Genomic DNA, 21,264 nt, shown 5'->3' on the forward strand with positions numbered 1-21,264 from the left:
ATAGAGATGCTCTGCTTTTCTTTCTAAAGTCACTTTATTGAGATATGACTGACATACAAAAAGCTGTACATAGTTAATGTATACAATTTGAGGAGTTTGGAGATGAGTATCCATTGTGAAACCATCACCACAATCAAAGCCATAAACTTATCCATCACCTCCAAAAGTTTCCTATGACCCCTTTTATGTATTTATATATTTGTTATTTTTTTAACTTCTGGGATAAGAACACTTATAAGATCTACTCTCTTAGCAAATTTTCACGTATACAATATAACATTGTTAACTGTAGGCTCTATGTTGTACAGTAGATCTCTAGAATTTACCCATCTTTCATAACTGAAATTTTGTAGCCTTTGACTAGCATTCTTCCATTTTCTCCTCCTATCAGCCACTGGCAAACACCATTCTACTCTCTGGTTCTATGAGTCTGACCATTTTATATTGACCATTAAAGTGGGATCATACAACATTTGTCCTTCTGTGTCTGACTTAATTCACTTAGCATAATGACCCCCACGTGCATTTATATTGCCACAAATGGCAGGATTTCCTTCTTTTTAAAGGCTGAATCATATTCTACTGTAAGAATATAACACATTTTTTTATCCATTCATCTGATGGACTTTTAGATTTTTTCCATACCTTGGTTATTATAAATAATGCTGCAATAAACCTAAGTGTGCAATATCTCTTTGAGATCCTGATTTCAATTCCTTTGAATATGTACCCAGAAGTGGGATAGCTGGAGCAAATGGTAATTCTATTTTTAATTTTTTTGAGGAACCTCCATACTGTTTTCCATAGTGACTGCAGCAATTTACATTCCTTCCAAGAGTGTGCAGGGGTTCCCTTTTTGCCACACACTCTCCAATACTTGTTATCTTTTTTTTTTTTTTTTTTGATAATAGCCATTCTAACAGGTGTGAGGTGATATCTCACTGTGGCTTTGATTTGTATTTCCCTGAAGATTAATGATAGTGAGCATGTTTTCATGCACCTGTTAGCCATCTCTGTGACTTCTATGGGAAAAAGTCTATTCAAATCTTCTGCCCATTTTTAAAACAGATTTTTATTTTTATTTTTTTTGGCTGTTGAGTTGTATGAGTTTTTCAGATATTTTGGATATTAATCCCTTATCAGAGATATGATTTGCAAGTATTTTCTCCCATTTCTTAGGTTGCCCTTTGTTTTGTTGATGGTTTTTGCTGCTGTGCAGAAGCTTTTTAGTTTGATGTAGTCCTACTTACTTAGTTTTGCTTTTGTGGCCTTTGCTTTTGGTGTCAAATCTACGAAGTCATTGCCGAGACCAATGTCAAGGAACTTCCCCCCAAGTTTTCTTCTAGATGATTTATAATTTCATGTCTTACTTTCAACTGTTTAATATATTTAGAGTTGATTTTTGTGTATGGTGTAAGATAGGGGCCCAGGTTCATTCTTTTGCATACGGCTGTCCAATTTCTCCAACACCATGTATTTAAGAAACTATCCTTTCTCCATTGCATATTTTTGGCCCTTTTGTCATGAAGTCATTCACCATATAGGCATGAATCTATTTCTGGGCTCTCTCTTCTATTCCATGGATCTATGTATCTGTTCTTACGCTAACACCATTACCTTTGCTTTGTAATATATTTTGAAATGAGGAAGAATGTTGTCTCCAGCTTTTTTCTTCTTTCTCAATATTGCTTTTGTCATTTGGGATATTTTGTGGTTTCATACAAATTTTAAGATGGTTTTTCCTACTTCTGTGGGATTACATTGAATCTATAGATCACTTTGAGTAGTATAAACTTTTTAACAATATTAATTCTTGCAGTCCATGAGCAGAAAATGTCTTTCCATTTATTTGCATCTTCTTCAATTTCTTTTATTAGTGTCTTATAGTTTTCAGTGTACATATCTTTCACCTCCTTGATGAAATTTATCCCTAAGTATTTTATTCATTTTGATGCAATTATAAGTGAAATTTTTTCTTAATTTTTCTTTCTAATAGTTCATAATTTGTGTATAGAAATGCAACAGATTTCTGTGTATTGATTTTGCAACAAATTCATTTATTCTGACAGTTTTAGATGGAGTTGCAAGGGTTTTCTATCTATAATGTCATGTCATCTGCAAATACTGTCAGTTTTACCTCTTCCTTTCCAATTTGGATGTCTTTTATTTCTTTTTCTTGACTAATTGCTCTGGCTAGGACTTCCAGTACCATGTTGAATAAAAGTGGTAAGAGTGGGCATCTCTGTCTTGTTCTTGATCTTAAAGGACAAGCTATCAGCTTTTCACCATTGAATATGTAAGTTGTGGGCTTGTCATATATGGCCTTTATTATGTTGATGTATGCTCCTCAATACCCAGTTAATTGATAGTTTTTTTCATGAATGGATGTTGAATTTTGTCAAATGCTTTTTCTGCATTTATTGAGATGATCATATGACTTTTTCCCTTCATTTTGTTAATATGGGGTATCAGATTTATTGTTTTGTGGGTGTTGAGCCATCCTTGCATCTCTGAAATAAATCTGACCTGATAATTGTGTGTAATCCTTTTTATGTATTATTGAATTTGATGTACTAATATTTTATTGAGAATTTGTGCATCTATGTTCATCAGGAATGTTGGCTTATAATTTTGCTTTTCTTGTAGTGTCCTTGTCTGATTTTAGTATCAGACCAATGCTGGCCTCATAAAATGAGTTTGGAAGTATTTCCTCCTTTTTTATGTCTTGGAAGAGTTTGAGAAAGATTGGTATTAATTTTTTAAAGGATGGGAGAATTCACCCATGAAGCCATCTGGTCCTGGGCTTTTCTTTGTTGGGAGTTTTTTGATTACTGATTCAATTGCCTTATTTGTTATTAGTCTGTTCATGCTTTCTATTGCCTTTTTGGAGGTCTGAGGTCTTCTGCCAGCATTCGGTGGGTGTTCTATAGGAGCAGTTCCACGTGTAGATGTATTTCTGATGTATCTGTGGGGAGGAAGGTAATCTCCACGTCTTACTCTTCCACCATCTTCTCCTCTCTCCCTCATGCTTTCTATTTATTCTTGATTCAATCTTGGTAAGTTGCATGCTTCTAGGAATTTAACCATTTTTTCTAGGTTGTCCAATTTGTTGTTATATAATTATTCATAATAGTCATTTAAGTTTTTAAAATTTCTTTGCCATCAGTTGTAATGTCTCATCTTTCACTTCTGATCTTATTTATTTGAGCCTTCTCTCTTTTCTCAGTCTAGCTAATGATTTGTCAATTTTATTTATCTTTTGAAAGAGCCAACTCTTACTTCTATTTTTTCTACTATTTTTCTATCCTCTATTTCATTTATTGTTTCCCTAATCTTTATTATTTACTTCCTTCTGCTAAATTTGGGCTTAGTTTGTTCTTCCATTTCTAATGCCTTGTGGTGTCAAGTTAGACTGCTTATTTGAAATCTTTCTTCTTTTTTAATGTAGATGTTTTTGCTACAAATATCTTGCTTAGTACTGATTTTATTTCACCCCGTAAGTTGGTATGTTGTGTTTTTCTTTGTCTCAAGATATTTTCTTATTTCCTTTTTTATTCCATCTTTGACCCAATGGATGTTTGAGTGTGTTCTTTAATTTCCATGTATTTACAAATTTTCCCATTTTCTTTCTATTATTGATTTCTACGTCCATTCTATTGTGATCAGAAAACATACTTTGGTTGATTACAGTCTTCTTAAATTTGATAAGATTTGTTTTTTCAACCTAGCATGTGATCTATTTTAGAGGATGCTCCATGCGCGCTTGACAAGAATGAGTATTCTGCTGCTGTTTGGTGAAATGTCCTATAGATGTCTATCAGGTACATTTGGTCTATAGGGTTGTTCAGTTCTGTTGTTTCTTTATTGATTTCCTGTCTGGATGTTGTATTTGTTATTGATAGTGAGGTATTGAAGTCTCCTACTATTATTGTATTGTGTATTTTTTCCTTCAGATCTGCCAATGTTTGCAGAGTAGCTCTTATTTTATGGGTCTAAATAAGGGAGCTCCATGTAATAAGCCATTAAAAAAACAAGGAACTGTTCCACTAAAATTTTTCTTTTAACATCTTTATTGGAGTATAATTGCTTCACAATGGTGTGTTAGTTTCTGCTTTATAACAAAGTGAACCAGCTATACATATAAACACATCCTAATATCTCCTCCTTCTTGCGTCTCCCTCCCACCCCTCTAGGTGGCAACAAAGCACCGAGCTGATCTCCCTGTGTTATGTGGCTGCTTCCCATTAGCTATCTGTTTTGCATTTGGTAGTGTATATATGTCCATGCCACTCTCTCACTTCGTCCCAGCTTACCCATCCCCTCCCTGTGTCCTCAAGTCCATTCCCTATGTCTGAGTCTTTATTCCTATCCTGCCACTAGGCTTTCAGAACCTTTTTTTTTTTTAGATTCTATATATATGTGTTAGCAAATGGTATTTGTTTTTCTCTTTCTAACTTACTTCACTCTGTATGACAGACTCTAGGTCCAACTACCTTACTGCAAATAACTCAGTTTTGTTTCTTTTTATGAGCTCAGGTAGCCTGATTCCTCCAGCTCCATTTTTCTTTCTCAAGAATGCTTTGGCTATTTGGGGTCTTTTCTGTTTCCATACAAATTGTGAAATTTTTTGTTCTAGTTCTGTGAAAAATGACATTGGTAGTTTGGTAGGGATTGCATTGAATCTGTAGATTGCTTTGGGTAGTATAGTCATTTTCACAATGTTGATTTTTCCAATCCAAGAACATGGTATATCTCTCCATCTGTTTGTATCATCCTTAATTTCTTTCATCAGTGTCTTATAGTTTTCTGCATACAGGTCTTTTGTCTCCTTAGGTAGGTTTATTCCTAGGTATTTTATTCTTTTAGTTGCAGTGGAAGATGAGAGTGTTTCCTTAATTTCTGTTTCAGATTTTTCATCATTAGTGTATAGGAATGCAAGAGATTCCTGTGCATTAATTTTGTATCCTGTTACTTTACCAAATTCATTGATTAGGTCTAGTAGTTTTCTGGTAGCATCTTTAGGATTCTCTATGTATAGTGTCATGTCATCTGCAAACAGTGACAGCTTTACTTCTTCTTTTCTGATTTGGATTCCTTTTATTTCTTTTTCTTCTCTGATTGCTGTGGCTAAAACTTCCAAAACTATGTTGAATAATAGTGGTGAGAGAGGACAACCTTGTCTTGTTCCTGATCTTAGAGGAAATGGTTTCATGTTTTCACCATTGAGAAAAATGTTGGCTGTGGGGTTGTCATATATGGCCTTTATTATGTTGAGGTAAGTTCCCTCTAAGCCTACTTTCTGGAGGGTTTTTATCATAAATGGGTGTTGAATTTTGTCGAAAGCTTTTTTTGCATCTATTGAGATGATCATATGGTTTTTATCCTTCAGTTTGTTAATATGGTGTATCACGTTGATTGATTTGCATATATTGAAGAATCCTTGCATTCCCGGGATAAACCCCACTTGATCATAGTGTATGATCTCTTTAATGTGCTGTTGGATTCTGTTTGTTAGTATTTTCTTCAGGATATTTGCATCTATGTTCATCAGTGATATTGGCCTGTAGTTTTCTTTCTTTGTGACATCTTTGTCTGGTTTTGGTATCAGGGTGATGGTGGCCTCGTAGAATGAATTTGGGAGTGTTCCTACCTCTGCTATATTTTGGAAGAGTTTAAGAAGGGTAACATTCTCTAAATGTTTGATAGAATTCACCTGTGAAGCCATCTGGTCCTGAGCTTTTGTTTGTTGGAAGAATTTTAATCACAGTTTCAATTTCAGTGCTTGTGATTGGTCTGTTTATATTTTCTATTTCTTCCTGGTTCAGTCTCATAAGGTTGTGCATTTCTAAGAATTTGTCCATTTCTTCCATGTTGTCCATTTTATTGGCATATAGTAATCTCTCATGATCCTTTGTATTTCTGCAGTGTCAGTTGTTACTTCTCCTTTTTCATTTCTAATTCTATTGATTTGAGTCTTCTCCCTTTTTTTCTCGATGAGTCTGGCTAATGGTTTATCAATTTTGTTTATCTTCTCAAAGAACCAGCTTTTAGTTTTATTGATCTTTGCTATTGTTTCCTTTTTTTCTTTTTTGTTTATTTCTGATCTGATCTTTATGATTTCTTTTCTTCTGCTAACTTTGGGGTTTTTTGCTCTTCTTTCTCTAATTGCTTTAGGTGTTAGGTTAGGTTGTTTATTTCAGATGTTTCTTGTTTCTTGAGGTAGGACTGCATTGCTAAAAACTTCCCTCTTAGAACTGCTTTTGCTGCCTCCCATAGGTTTGTGTCATTGTGTTTTCATTGTCATTTGTTTCTAGGTATTTTTTGATATCCTCTTTGATTTCTTCAGTGATCTCTTGGTTATTTAGTAGTGTATTGTTTAGCCTCCATGTGTTTGTATTTTTTACAGATTTTTTCCTGTAATTGATATCTAGTCTCATAGCATTGTGGTTGGAAAAGATACTTGATACAATTTCAATTTTCTTAAATATACAAGGCTTGATTTGTGCCCCAAGATATGATCTATCCTGGAGAATGTTCCATGAGCACTTGAGAAGAATGTGTATTCTGTTGTTTTTGGATGGAATGTCCTATAAATATCAATTAAGTCTATCTTGTTTAATGTATCATTTAAAGCTTGTGTTTCCTTATCTATTTTCATTTGGATGATCTGTCATTTGGTGAAAGTGAGGTGTTAATATCCCCTACTATGATTGTGTTACTGTTGAGTTCCCTTTTTATGACTGTTAGCATTCCCCTTAGGTATTGAGGTGCTCCTTTTTTGGGTGCATAAATATTTATAATTGTTATATCTTCCTCTTGGATTGATCCCTTGATCATTATGTAATGTCCTTCTTTTTCTCTGGTAATATTCTTTGTTTTAAACTTTGTTTTCTCTGATATGAGAATTGTTACTCCAGCTTTCTTTTGATTTCCATTTGCATGGAATATCTTTTTCCATCCCCTCACTTTCAGTCTGTATGTGTCCCTAGGTCTGAAGTGGGTCTCTTGTAGACAGCATATATACAGGTCTTGTTTTTGTATCCATTCAGCCAGTCTATGTCTTTTGGTTTGAGCATTTAATCCATTTACATTTAAGGTAGTTATCGATATGTATGTTCCTATTACCATTTTCTTAATTGTTTTGGGTTTGTTATCGTAAGTCATTTCCTCCTCTTGTGTTTCCTGCCTAGAGAAGTTCCTTTAGCATTTGTTGTAAAGCTGGTTTGGTGGTGCTGAATTCTCTTAACTTTTGCTTGTATGTAAAGGTTTTAATTACTCTGTCAAATCTGAATGAGATCCTTGCTGGGTAGAGTAATCTTGGTTGTAGGTTTTTCCCTTTCGTCACTTTAAATATGTCCTTCCATTCCCTCTGGCTTACACAGTTTCTGCTGAAAGATCAGCTCTTACCCTTAAGGGGATTCCCTTGTATGTTATTTGTTGCTTTTTCCTTGCTGGTTTTGATGGTTTTTCTTTGTATTTAATTTTTGATAGTTTGATTAACATGTGTCTTGGCATGTTTCTCCTTAGATTTATCCTTAAAGGGACTTTATGTGATTCCTGGACCTGATTGAATCTTTCCTTTCCTATATTAGGGAAGTTTTCAACTATAATCTCTTTAAATATTCTCTCAGTCCCTTTTCTTTTCTCTTCTTCTTCTGGGACCCCTAAAATATGAATGTTGGTGCATTTAATGTTGTCCCAGAAGTCTCTGAGGCTGTCCTCGATTCTTTTCATTCTTTTTTCTTTATTCTGCTCTGCAGTAGTTATTTCCACTATTTTATCTTCCAGGTCACTTATCTGTTCTTCTGCCTCAATTATTCTGCTATTGATTCCTCTGGAGAATTTTTAATTTCATTTATTGTGTTGTTCATCATTGTTTGTTTGCTCTTTAGTTCTTCCAGGTCCTTGTTCAACGTCTCTTGTATTTTCTCCATTCTATTTCCAAGATTTTGGATCATCTTTACTATCATTACTCTGAATTCTTTTTCAGGTAGACTACCTATTTCCTCTTCATTTGTTTGGTTTGGTGGGTTTTTACTTTGCTCCTTCATCTGCTGCATATTTCTGTTTCTTCTCATTTTGCTTAACTTACTGTGTGGGGTCTCTTTTTTGCAGGCTACAGGTTCGTAGTTCTCATTGTTTTTGTTGTCTGCTCCCAGTTGTTAAGGTTGGTTCAGTGGGTTGTGTAGGCTTCCTGGTGGAGAGGACTGGTGCCTGTGTTCTGGTAGATGAGACTGGATCTTGTCTTCCTCGTGGGCAGGGCCACTTCTGGTGGTGTGTTTTGGGGTGTCTGTGAACTTAGTATGTTTTTAGGCAGCCTCTCTGTTAATGGGTGGGGTTGTGTTCCTGTCTTGCTAGTTATCTGGCATGGGGTGTACAGCACTGGAGCTTGCTGGTCGATGAGTGGAGTTTGGTCTTAGCGTTGAGATGGATAGCTCTGGGAGAACTTTTGCCATTCGATATTACATGGAGTCTGGAAGTCTCTGGTGGACAAATGTCCTGAACTCGGCTCTCCTACCTCAGAGGCACAGGCCTAACACCTGGCCAGAGCACCAAGACCCTGTCAGCCACATGGCTCAGAAGAAAAGGGAGAAAAAAAGGAAAGAAGAAAGAAAGAAAGAAAGAAAGAAAGAAAGAAAGAAAGAAAGAAAGAAAGAAAGAAAGAAAGAAAGAAAGAAAGAATAATAATAAATAAAATAAAATAGTTATTAAAATTAAAAATTAAAAAATTATTCAAAATAAAAAAATTAAAATGTAATAAAAAAAAGAAAAAGAAAGAAGAGAGCAACCAGACCAAAAACCAAATCCACCAATGATAACAAGCACTAAAAAAACTATACAAAAAAATTTTTAAAAAACAGACAGACCAAAAAAAAAAAAAAAAACAGACAGACAGAACCCTCGGACAAATGGTAAAAGCAAAGCTATAGAGACAAAATCACTGAAAGAAGCATATACATACACCCTCACAGAAAGAGAAAAAGGAAATATATATATATATATATATATATATATATATATATATATATATATATATATATATATAGGAAGAGAGCAATCAAATCAATAAACAAATCTGTGAATGATAATAAACTCTAAATACTAAACTTAGATAAACATAAAACCAGAAACAAATTAGATGCAGAAAGCAAACCCCAGGTCTACAGTTGCTCCCATATTCCACTACCTCAATTTTGGGATGATTCATTGTCTATTCAGGTATTCCACAGATGCAGGGTACATCAAGTTGATTGTGGAGACTTAATCCTCTGCTCCTGAGGCTTCTGAGAGAGATTTCCCTTTCTCTTCTTTGTTCGCACAGTTCCTGGTGTTAAGCTTTGGATTTGGACCCACTTCTGCGTGTAGGTCACCTGAGGCCATCTTTTCTGACCCTAGACAGGACGGGGTTAAAGGAGCAGCTGATTAGGGGGCCCTGGCTCACTCAGGCTGGGGGGAGGGAAGGGTACGGAGGAGGCGGGGCAAGCCTGCGGCATCAGAGGCCGGCATGACATTGCAGCAGCCTGAGGCACACCGTGTGTTCTCCCGGGGAAATTGTCCCCGGATCACGGGACCCTGGCAGTGGCGGGCTGCACCGGCTCCCGGGAAGGGAGGTGTGAAGAGTGACCTGTGCTCGCACACAGGCTTCTTGGTGGCTGCAGCAGCAGCCTTAGCATCTCATGCCCGTCTCTGGTGTCCACGCTGATAGCCACGGCTTTCACCTGTCCCTGGAGCTCGTTTAGGTGGTACTCTGAATCCCCTCTCCTTGCGCACCCCGAAACAACGGTCTCTTGCCTCTTCGGCAGTTCCAGAGTTTTTCCCAGACTCCCTTCCGGCTATCTGTGGCACACTAGCCCTCTTCAGGCTGTGTTCACGCAGCCAACCCCAGTCCTCTCCCTGGGATCTGACCTCTGAAGTCCGAGCCTCAGCTCCCAGCCCCCGCCCACCCTGGCAGGTGAGCAGACAAGACTCTCAGGCTGGTGAGTGCTAGTCAGCACTGATCCTCTGTGCAGGAATCTCTCTGCTGTGCCCTCTGCATCCCTGTTGCTGCACTTTCCTCCATGGCTCTGAAGATTCCCCCCCGCTGACCCTCTGTCTCCACCAGTGAAGGGGCTTCCTAGTGTGTGGAAACTTTTCCTCCTTCACAGCTCCCTCCCTGAGGGAGGTCCCATCCCTATTCTCTTGTCTCTGTTTTTTCTTTTGCCCTACCCAGGTACGTGGGGAGTTTCTTGCCTTTTGGGAAGTCTGAGGTGTTCTGCCAGCATTCAGTAGATGTTCTGTAGGAGTTGTTCCACATGTAGATGTATTTCTGATGGATTTGTGGGGAGGAAGGTGATCTCCCTGTCTTACTTCTCTGCCATTTTGAAGGTCTCTAATTTTTTTAAATAAAAACTTTCCCCATTTTATATAGACTAAAACAGAAACCTGGAGAAAATACTTTCTCAAAGTCACAAAGTTAGGTAGAGGCAGAACCAAAGTTTGGATATGATTCCTTTGTCCAAGCTCTCCTGGTGAATAAGGTATGTGATGAAGAGGCCATTTCCATTTACAGACTTTAAGACTTCGAAAATCATAGCTATTCAGAATTAGAAGAGACTATCTTATCCAATCTCCCAGCCAGCACAATCATCCTTTCCATAGTACCCATGACAGATGGTTATTCAGCCTCCACGTGGGTATCTCCAGAGACAGGAAGATCACTTCCTCATATAACAGTACATTCTAGAGTAGGGACAGCTCTAAACTAAAAGTATTTTCAGATGCTGGGAAAAAAACTCTACTACTTGGAACTTTACTCCTTTAGCTTTAAACCTAATTTATGACCCAAGCAAAAGGATAAGCAATGTAAATCCATCACAAATGTGATTTTAATGTTTGTGTTTAACACATTTAAGCAGAATGTATTTCTTCTGCACTCTCATAAACTTCAGTGTATTGGTTAGAAAAACTTTGATCTGCACATCACAGAAAACTTGACAAACAGTGACATAAACCATAAATATAATTTTTCATTTTCTAAGTAAGTGGTGGAGATAAGCAGTACCAAGATGGATTCAGTGGTTCAATGAAATTATTAAATACCCAGGCTCCTTTGCTCTGCCATTTCCAGGGTCTCAGCAGCGTCTCTTTTCATCTCATTAGTAACACTGTGTTCTGGTTGAACGACAACTGTCTTAACAAAAAGGGGGAGCCCAAAGAAGAAACATTTTTTAGAGTATATCACTTTAAAGGTAAAAAGGTTCTCTGACTTATGAAATTAAATATTGGATTCCCCTGGTAGATATATCCCTTCAGAAGAAATAGATTAAAATCCAGCTAATTTGCTCAATTATAGTAGCCCTGTATTGAATCATCCTGCTTATCTCTTATTCTGATTATAGATAATTCTGGTTATAATAGAGCTTTCCATGAAGATTTTCCTGTAGGGAAAGAAGGCAGTTAGTAGACTGGAAGACTATATATGTTCCAATGTGGTATAAATAAATAAATAAATAAATGGCAGAAACTTTGAAGTTATACAAACCTCAGTTCATATCTGGACTCTGCTATATATGAGTAGTGTGAACATGGATAGTTTATTCAATATTTTTGAACTTTAATTTCTTCATCAATAAAATGGGAACATTCATAAATAAGAGAGACTATGTAAAAGTTCAAATAAATAGGAGGAATTTACTAATTGGTTTCAGGAAGAAGAAAAAAGGAAAGAAGAAATGAATGAAAGAAGGAGAAGGAAAGAAAAAAGAGAGGGAGAGAGGGAAGAAGGAAGGAAAGAGGGAGGGAGGAAAGAAAGAAGGAAAGAAGTTATATTTCCATCATTTAGTTGATATGCTGACTTATATATGAGTGTCATATGAGATTAGTTAGAGTAAGTCAGTCAAAAATTTACCTCTGAAATCAGGAAAATTTTTGTTTAGGATCTAAGGGCTAGTCTTAAGCTCTGGAACCCCAATCAACAAACTATCCCAAGAATCTCTGCTCAAACAGCCATAAGCATCTCAAATGATAGCTCCAGATTGAAAATTATGGACATCATGTCCAATAGCTTTAACAAGTGCTTCACTGTTCTTGATTCTGTACCAAGAATGACACCGACCAGGTCCCTGCCTTCTAGCAGTTATCCTCTGAGATAGTAAACACAGACATACCCATACTGAGGCATGGAGACAGCACCAAGATGCTAGCGGCTATAACATGATATAAATTCAAACAGAATCTTCTTCCTCCCCCACTGGAATTTTATTTTGTCTTCCAGTGACAGAATGCAGATTAAGAGTTTAGTTGTCTTCTGGCATCTTGTTACTGACTACAGTAACAGAAAAACAAACTCACCTGAAAATCCCTGAATGTGATCAACAGGACTCAAGCATATGGGAGTTATTATTATATGTGACAGAGTACAGAATATTTTTCCTTAAGCTAAAGAACTTTACCAAACATCATTTCCAGGTTAAAAGAACATACATTTTGACTGAAGTTGCAGAGAGCATACTTTGTTTGCAATCTGGCTGGCAGAAGGCAGATACAGACTGCCCATCATTGGGAAGAAGATGAGGGAAAAGTTTTCATTGAGACTGGATCACTCCTGCAAACAACTATCAACCAGGAGATAAAGCAATACAGTCATAAGTTATTAGGGATATGGAATTTCTGGGCCCCAAATAATCCCTAAATAAGATACACTTTTTAAAAAAAGAAACAATAATCAATAGGAATCAAAATTATTACACAAAGGAGAGCTTAACTCCAAAATGAAAATAACTTTTTATCATGAATCCAATATTTTAATAGTTGAAACATTTATTAAACTAGCATTTTTCTTCAAATGCTTTCTCTCCATAAGGAGAACAGTAACGAATGCCTCTACGTAAACTCTCCCGTATCATCCACTGCCAAACTTACACACACAGCCTCAACCAAAAACCTGTTATTCTTTCTGTCTTCTTCATTTCTAATAATGGGAAAATGGTACATGTTGAGTTTGAATTGCTGACGGTTCATCCCATGGAAGTGTTTAGAAGCAGAGAAAGACAGAGATTTGTTGTTCTGGGTTTCTGTAGGTCCCGGACGTACACTGACAGGTATCTTCATCCAGATCCTTGGTTGGTCAGTGTTCCCAAAGAGTCTGAGCCACCATTAGACTAGACTTGTTGACTTTTTCTATTTCTGTGGGTACTGGTCAACATCTTCAATTACTCTCTGTCCACAGCTTGTGGCTATTTTCTCTCAGCATGCACAGGTCAGAGCCATTTGGAATGGCCCTATGAATTTTCTAGTGAAAACTGTGGGGATTTATAATTTTCTTAGGAACTTACTCAGAAGTTTCTAGGAATTCGGAGGAGATGGCTTGGAAGTGGACCATACGTTGTTGCACACAGTAGTAGTTTATTATGCCTGAAGGAAATTAATATTTGTAAATTATTATCAGGATGAAGGTGTCATCATTTCACCACTGACCCCTCAATTTAACCTAATATCTTGTCCATGGAACTATACCCAGGCCTGTGGCTATACAGAAATAGCTAGTCCATTTCTTCTTAGCGTTAACATTCAGCAAATATTGATAGATTGATCAGGGTTTAACTTTCTTAATCTCCCTTACAGAAAATGTCAATGCAGATCCCTTCCCAGAATTCAAACTTCTTATAATTAAAAGTCAGACAGAGAAAGACAAATATCATATGATATCACTTATATGTGGAATCTAAGAAAATGATACAAATAAACTTATTTACAAAACAGAAACAGACTCACAGACTTAGAGAACAAACTTATGGTTACCAGGGGTAAAGTTTGGCGGGAGGAATAGATTGGGAGTTTGGGATTGACATATATACACTACTATATTTAAAATAGATAACCAACAAGGACCTACTATATAGCGCAGGGAACTCTGCTCAGTATTCTGTAATAACCTAAATGGGAAAAGAATTTGAAAAAGAATAGATACACGTATATGTATAACTGAATTACTTTGCTGTACACCTGTAACTAACACAACATTGTTAATCAACTATGCTCCAATATAAAATAAAAATTTTTTGAAAAAAGAAAATAACAAAAAAAGATGCTAAACAAACTCTCAAATAAAACCAAGAAGTTTGCAGATAATTGTGCAACGAGTTTTTCTTTGACTTGTACAAGACAAACATCAGTAACTATTATTCTATATTTCTAAAAACAGCATTTTCTGTCTTTTAGGCACCTTAAATCACAATATCGAGGGGTTTGAACATAGCCAGAGTAAAAGGCTCTTCTGATTTAGAAAACTGCCACTTGGATTTGAATATTCATTTGTTCATCTTCACCTGATTCATTTACATATTTGATCTATCCCTACGCACTTCCCTGAAGCAATGCAAGTGGCTAGGTGATTTTTTTAATTTAAATAAAAAAGAGAGTGGGTTTGCCACACGTCTTCTCTTGTTTTCATTTACGAGATGTGCTTGCTTAATAAAGTAGAAATGCTAGAGAGATGACAAGTTCAAACTGTGTGGCAATTTGGCCCAACCTGAACTGCAGGGGGAAGGTGTAAAAAGGTGGATGAATGAATAAAGTGGATGGGCAATTTGAGGTGAGTGCTTTGGGGACACCACATGCTAAACACTGAAACCTTTAGAAACATTGCTCATGTGGAGAATGAAGAAGGGTAACTGTGGATAAGAATTAAGAATTGTAGATGAGTCCACTGGATGGAGACCGTTAACAGGGCGAATACACTGAAGTTACCAAAGTGAGGACAACTGTCTTGTTAGCACTTAATTAGGATGATAGGTATATCCCTGGTACCCTATCAGGCCTCTTTCTTACTTTTAAATTGTAAGAGTTGGGTTATTAGGTATGGTCTCTTTAATTACCTTTATATTCACTTGTCCAATAAAACTGATAACATAGTGTCCTTCAGACTCAAAACATTAACTCTACCAGCAGCACAGATGAATAAGAGAGAGAGGACCCCATTCATCTCTAATGGGGCTTTTCAACCAGCATTCTCATCAACTCTACAGCATGCTTATTGCTGTGAGACCTGACGATCAGTACAATTACATGAATACTGGAAGGAAGACTTTACTTTTTGTCTCTGGTGCCCACTTGAAAGCCCAATCTCACCCAACACAACACGTGTAAACTACTCAATAGACTTCTAGGAAAAGAACACCTGGCTGGACCTGGATTCAGTATCCAACATCCAGTCTACTCCATAATATGTACCTTAAAGTCGTCAGGATGTTTTTAGGAAATCAGCATTATGGGGCCTCACTAATTGCTATATAATTCTGTAATTCTAGTACCAGAAGGGATCTTATTGGATAATCTAATTTAAACCTCATTCCAAAACAAGTACTATCGTCCTCAATCAAGTAAAATAGAAAATGATTTATGCTAAAAAAAAAAAAAGATTCCACATTTCTATCAGCATGAGTGTCTGTGGTTCAACCTTGACTTGATTTTAAGTCAATTATGAATAATATAAGCATCAAGCTCCTTAAAAGATGCTGTGGGGAATTAAAATGAAGATATAATTCCTGACCTCATGAAATTTCCTGTGGAATGATAGAGGCAGAACAAATGTAGGAGGTTAGACACAATGAGAGCTGGGAAAAGAACTTGCTCCCTTCAGCGCTGAACTCTTGCCCTAGTGGGGTACCCCAGGGTCTACCCTGGGGTCAGGTTCAGCTTCTGTGCCCCATCCCTATTGATTCATGTCTCAGTTGGATAATCTGTCATGATTGTCTCTTAGGATGAGCCCTGCTCTACTCTGCAGCTGTACAGGGCCCAGAAGAGTTGTTGAAGCAGAGAAAAAAGATACCTTGGATATGAGAGATTCCAGCCAGGGATCAGAGAGGAGCTGAGACAACAGAAGTTTTTACCTTGTGTTATTTCTCCGGTGGAAATGAATAACCAGTGCCTGTCACCCCATAAAGTATTTATTAATTGACACCTCAATCTTTTATTTTCATTTTACACTCTCCTAATTCTTTTAAGGACCCCAGGAAGGTCCCCCTACTTCCAGTGTTTTAGTCATTTTTGCATACTTCTTTTAAACTTTTAAAAAGAGATAGATTCTTATTCATTTTCAGATGTTTACTGAATGTTTGTTAAACTGAGCTAAGTAGTACATAGTCTGTACATACAATTAAGTACATGCCTTTTCATGCTCTTAAAAAAACTTTTTAAGTCTTCCATACACCTCTAAATGTATAACAACATATTTTTTATAGCAGAAAAATTAAGTTCCCGCTCTTGTGTGCCATATTTATAATTCTGGATTGATTAATGCATTGAGCTATATCACGTTTTAGTAAAGCCCAAATAAGTGCCAATCTGGAAATTCATTCAGTAAGGCTCCTGTCTATAATTCTATGGAGGAAACATTTTATTAGATCAAATAAGATGAATAATTTATTTACAATAACCATTATGGAACAATATTGAGTAAGCCTATATGTTGTTGTAAATCTAAGACTTCAGTTCAAAGTGTTAGCACATCATTAACAGTACATATATTAATAATTTTGCCACGTCCAGGTCACTATAATATACATTACTGAAAAGATCTTTCAGATTCTTAACCAACCTATTTGATATCTGTAGAGTGGTTATATCATCTATTAAACCTCATCCTATAATAACATTTATCTTGGGTGTAATGTAATTTTCAGGGATACTTTACCCAGTAGGTCTGGGTATTAAGCTAAATAACCTATATTATCAAATTTTAGAAGCTCTGGTGACAGGGAGTTGTCTTCTGTTCAAATTTTGGACTCCTATGGGCTGTGATAGCTCACTTGAAGATAAGGGAGTATTGGGACCATTATCCATCTTCCCTTGGGATGACCGTACTAGTCAGGGTCCCAGAAAGAAACAGAACTCACTCCCAAGATTATGCAATAGGGAAGAACCCTTGTATTCTATTACAAGTTAATCAATAAAAGGATGTTGTCTATAAGCTTAAATTATACATTAATGGCCCATCTCTGGAACCTTGCTTCCCAGGTAATGAGCATTAAGCTAAAATACCTTTATTTAGCTCATAGAAAACACCCTGACCAGGCCCACCTGTGAATAACTACAGGGAGGAAGAAATTAACACATCTCTTCTGGAGGCTGACCGGAACCCGGAAATGTTTGACTTTACTCCTCCCCCTTTCTGTATAAAAGAAGCCTGAATTCTAACTCAGGCGAGATGGTTCTTTGGGGGCATGAGTCCACCATCTGCTAGGTCTGCCTGCTTTCCAAATAAAGTCTCTCTTCCTTGCCCCAACAGCTAGTCTCTCGATTTATTGGCCTGTTGTGTTTGGACTTGATAACAATGATTCAAACAAAGAAGCGTTGCTACTCGGAGCTAGCTGGCCTCAGTTGGGGAATTTTCAAGTAAGGCCCTAGCAGCTGTCCAGACTACTTGTCCTGAGGATCTTCCCTTCAAAATTCTCCAAAGTGGCACCAGCTGTCCCAGAGCTTGGCATCTGGAGAAAGGAATCATAGACATTTGGGAGCTGACGGGCTCCATACAGTAGGGTAAGTCACTCTGGTGTTTACAGCCAGGAGCTTTATTTCCTCTCTGTTTGGGGCTTTTTCTCCAGAATATGCCAATTTGTTTGGGGGACCCTGTCGGAGAGAGGAAATAGTTGCATTTCTTCTCCACTTGTGGCTTTTTCCTCCAGAATAAGCCAATTTGTTTTGTATTTGGGTGGGGTTCCCTGTTGGGAGAGAGGAAACAGTTGTTGGACTTTCACCCAATTGGTGAACCGGTTTGTTTGTTTCTTTGGATGCTAGCATTTGTGTGTGCAGTTTGTGTTTCATCTTGAATTTCTGTCTTTAAAAATGGAGAATGTTTCAACTATCCCTAAAGAAAGTCATCTGAGGCACATTTTGGATAAGTGACTTGATTACAGCTATGAGCCCATGAGTGAGAGGAATATATTTTATTGTAACAGCCTGTGGCCACAGGACCTCTTAGGATCTCCACAAGGGGTTTAGGCCAGGGTATCTTGGGACACTGTACACCATGTACTGCTACCCTTGCTGTGTTAATTATGTCATTTACAGCCTCCTGTGTCATTGGTACATGTAAAACCCCAAGACCAAACTTGAGGGTTTATTTAGGATTTTCTGTTTGTCCTTTGGGTTTTTCGTTTCATTTTGTTTGGTACTATTTCTCCATTTACAGTCAAATCAGTTTTGTGATATTTAAAACTTTTACTTATATTAAATAGAGGAAAGCAACAGGGGGAAAAAAAACTTGTCTGTTCTTGTCCAAGAGTGGGACATTCCCAGGAAAAAGAGAAAGGTTCCACTTGGTTCCTAAAATCTCCCGAAACTACAAATAGCAGTGTCTTTTCCATAAATATTAGTAAAAAGGGTCTAGCCATCCAGACAGGTGAACTTGATTTGTCCCATCTGCCAGAAACCCAGAGTCCAACCTCTTTTGTAACTGATGGGTTTTACATTGTTGTGCCTGATTCATGGCTAAAATTTTGGAATGGGAACTATGAGGTCCCTGTGTTTGGTTGTGTTTGTACGTGTGTTATAGATGTGTGACATTACCAAAATTAATTTGTAAAAAGAGCTCTATGTAATTGGCTTAAAAGAAATTAAGTGCTTATATAAATACTCAAATATAAAAAACTGGCCAGAATGAATTTTGGGGTCGTGTGATCGAGGAAATATTCAGTACTGAACTAATATCTGGTATTAAAGTTAGCTTAAGCTTGTTGGTTTGATTAATATGGATATGTCATTAGAGTAATCAACATTAAGTATAATACTTTTATTGTACCTAAGTTTACTAGAAATCAAATAAGACCTTTATTATTCCTGTTATAAAGTTTGTCAACAAAAAAATAACTATGACAAAGCTTTTAAGTAATAAAATAGAAGTAAATGAGGTAAGAGTTTTAGGTAAATTCTGTAGGAATAATTATGTTTTGGTAAACTCTATAGGAATAATTATGTTTTGGGAATGTCTGTCTAAAATAGTCTCTCCAGATTTTTGTAACTTGAAACTAAACTAAGTTAAGAAGAGAATTCATTGACTATCTGGGTCATTTCAAATACGATAAAATTAGAACATTAACTGCTGGGCAGGTCTAAGTTTACCTACCCTTGCCTCCTTAGGAGAGGAAGACTAAAGCATAAGTTTCTCAATCAGGAAATACTGGTATGACAGTTTACAATTACTTCTTGGTTTTCACTAGAGACTAAGGTTTTAAGGTTAAGAATTATGAGGGAAGCATTTTAGTATGCAAAGATGTAGGATGTGTGTTTTCAGCACAGAAGGTATGAGGAATGAAAATGTATTTTGTTAAAGGGAAAAAGGTGATTTTTGTCCTAGAGCTGGCTGTTTCTGAATGGAAAAGAAAGTAAGGGACAGATTAATATGGATACAGAAAGTTGTGGAAGATTTGTGGAGAAGGAACACTGAAAGAGTCCTATGCATGGTCAAGATTGGCTAGGATAAGACTGAACGTAATTACGAAAATGAATTTTAGGGCTTCCCTGGTGGCACAGTGGTTGAGAGTCCGCCTGCCGATGCAGGGGACGCGGGTTCGGGCCCTGGTCTGGGAGGATCCCACGTGCCGCGGAGCGGCTGGGCCCGTGAGCCACAGCTGCTGGGCCTGCGCGTCTGGAGCCTGTGCTCCGCAACAAGAGGGGCCGCGATGGTGAGAGGCCCGCGCACCGCAATGAGGGGTGGCCCCCGCTTGCCGCAACTAGAGGAAGCCCTTGCGCAGAGACGAGGACCCAACACAGCCAAAAATTAATAATAATAATAATAAATAAATAAATAAAATTTATTAAAAAAAAAAAGAAAATGAATTTTAAAGGTAAAGTAATACAAAACCTGAATCTGGTTCTCTAAGAGGACAAAGTTTTCTTAAAATATTGAACTGCTTTTGGTAATAGATTGTGAGTTTCTTTAAGTGATCTGTATTTGCATTGAGATCTTTGATTGTCACTGGTTAAAACTTTCTGATATGTTTGACAAACTTTCCAAAGATCAAATTCTAAATGAAGTTCATTTGACCTCTAGCTAACTTTGAGGTTTTCCAAAGGGTCCCTGGAACACAAATTATTTTCTCTCTCTTAGAGAGAATATTAAGCTAATTTGGCTTATTTGTTATGTTAAATTACATGGGAAGCATTGTCAAATAAGTGGTGATAAAACTTCTTAGAATGTATCATGGCTAAACGTTATTAACATACACATTCTAGAAATTATATGGAACTCCTAAAATTCTGGTATATCCTGGTAAATGATATCATTCATAATTCTAGTAATGATCTTAAATTGTTGTGTCACAGCAGTAAGCAAGTTTCTTTTCAATTGCATTGTAATCCCAGTTGGTTGATGCCAAAAAGGCATCCTTTTAATGGTTAGAGGTTATAAGTTGCTATTTATGGTCTTACAGTGGCTTTTGATGCCTCTATAGTTATTTCATGAAGAAGCACGGAAGAATGATGAAATCTTTTATGTGCAAACACTTGTGCTGTTATCAGGGAAAATAAGAAAAGGAAGGGAATGAGAGTGAGGATATGTTGCTTCAAACCTTAACTCCTCTGACTGAGCTGGGTGTCCCAGCTGCTCCAGCTGTTCTGCCAATATATCCACCTCTTTCGCCACCCTCCAGTTCCTATCCAGCCCCAATTCATGACACTGGGGCTCAGGACTTCCCCTCTTTGTAGGGATCAATTTGAAAATCCTGTGTTAGCCTCTGGGGCACAGGGACTTGGTCTGGTATCACCATCTAAGACCCGACAGGACAACCAATTTGGGCCAGGAGCCACTTCTGGGACAGGCAATTTCCCTTATGCCATTATTTCATAGGGGGCCTATGTGCAAACGACCAGTCAGCTGGCTTTCTCAGGCTTGTTTAATTCGAAAGATTGCAACGTCCTTACAAGGAGGATCCTCTACACCTGAAGCCCACTTCACAGCTGAACCAAATTGGTACTCCAGTGAGGGAGGAAGGCCCTTATTAGAACACTCTACTTATTAGTACATCTTGCCAGGGCTTTGAAAAGGGGAACCAAAGCAAAAGACTTTGAACAAAATTCAAGAAACTCAGCAAAAAAAAAAAAAAAAAAGGGCTTCCCTGGTGGCGCAGTGGTTGAGAATCTGCCTGCCAATGCAGGGGACACGGGTTCGAGCCCTGGTCTGGGAAGATCCCACATGCCGCGGAGCAACTAGGCCCGTGAGCCACAATTACTCAGCCTGCGCGTGTGGAGCCTGTTCTCCGCAACAAAGAGAGGCCGCGATAGTGAGAG

The sequence above is a fragment of the Balaenoptera physalus genome, assembly GCF_965194825.1.
Source record: "Balaenoptera physalus genome assembly, chromosome: 18".
Classification (NCBI taxonomy): Eukaryota; Metazoa; Chordata; class Mammalia; order Artiodactyla; family Balaenopteridae; genus Balaenoptera; species Balaenoptera physalus.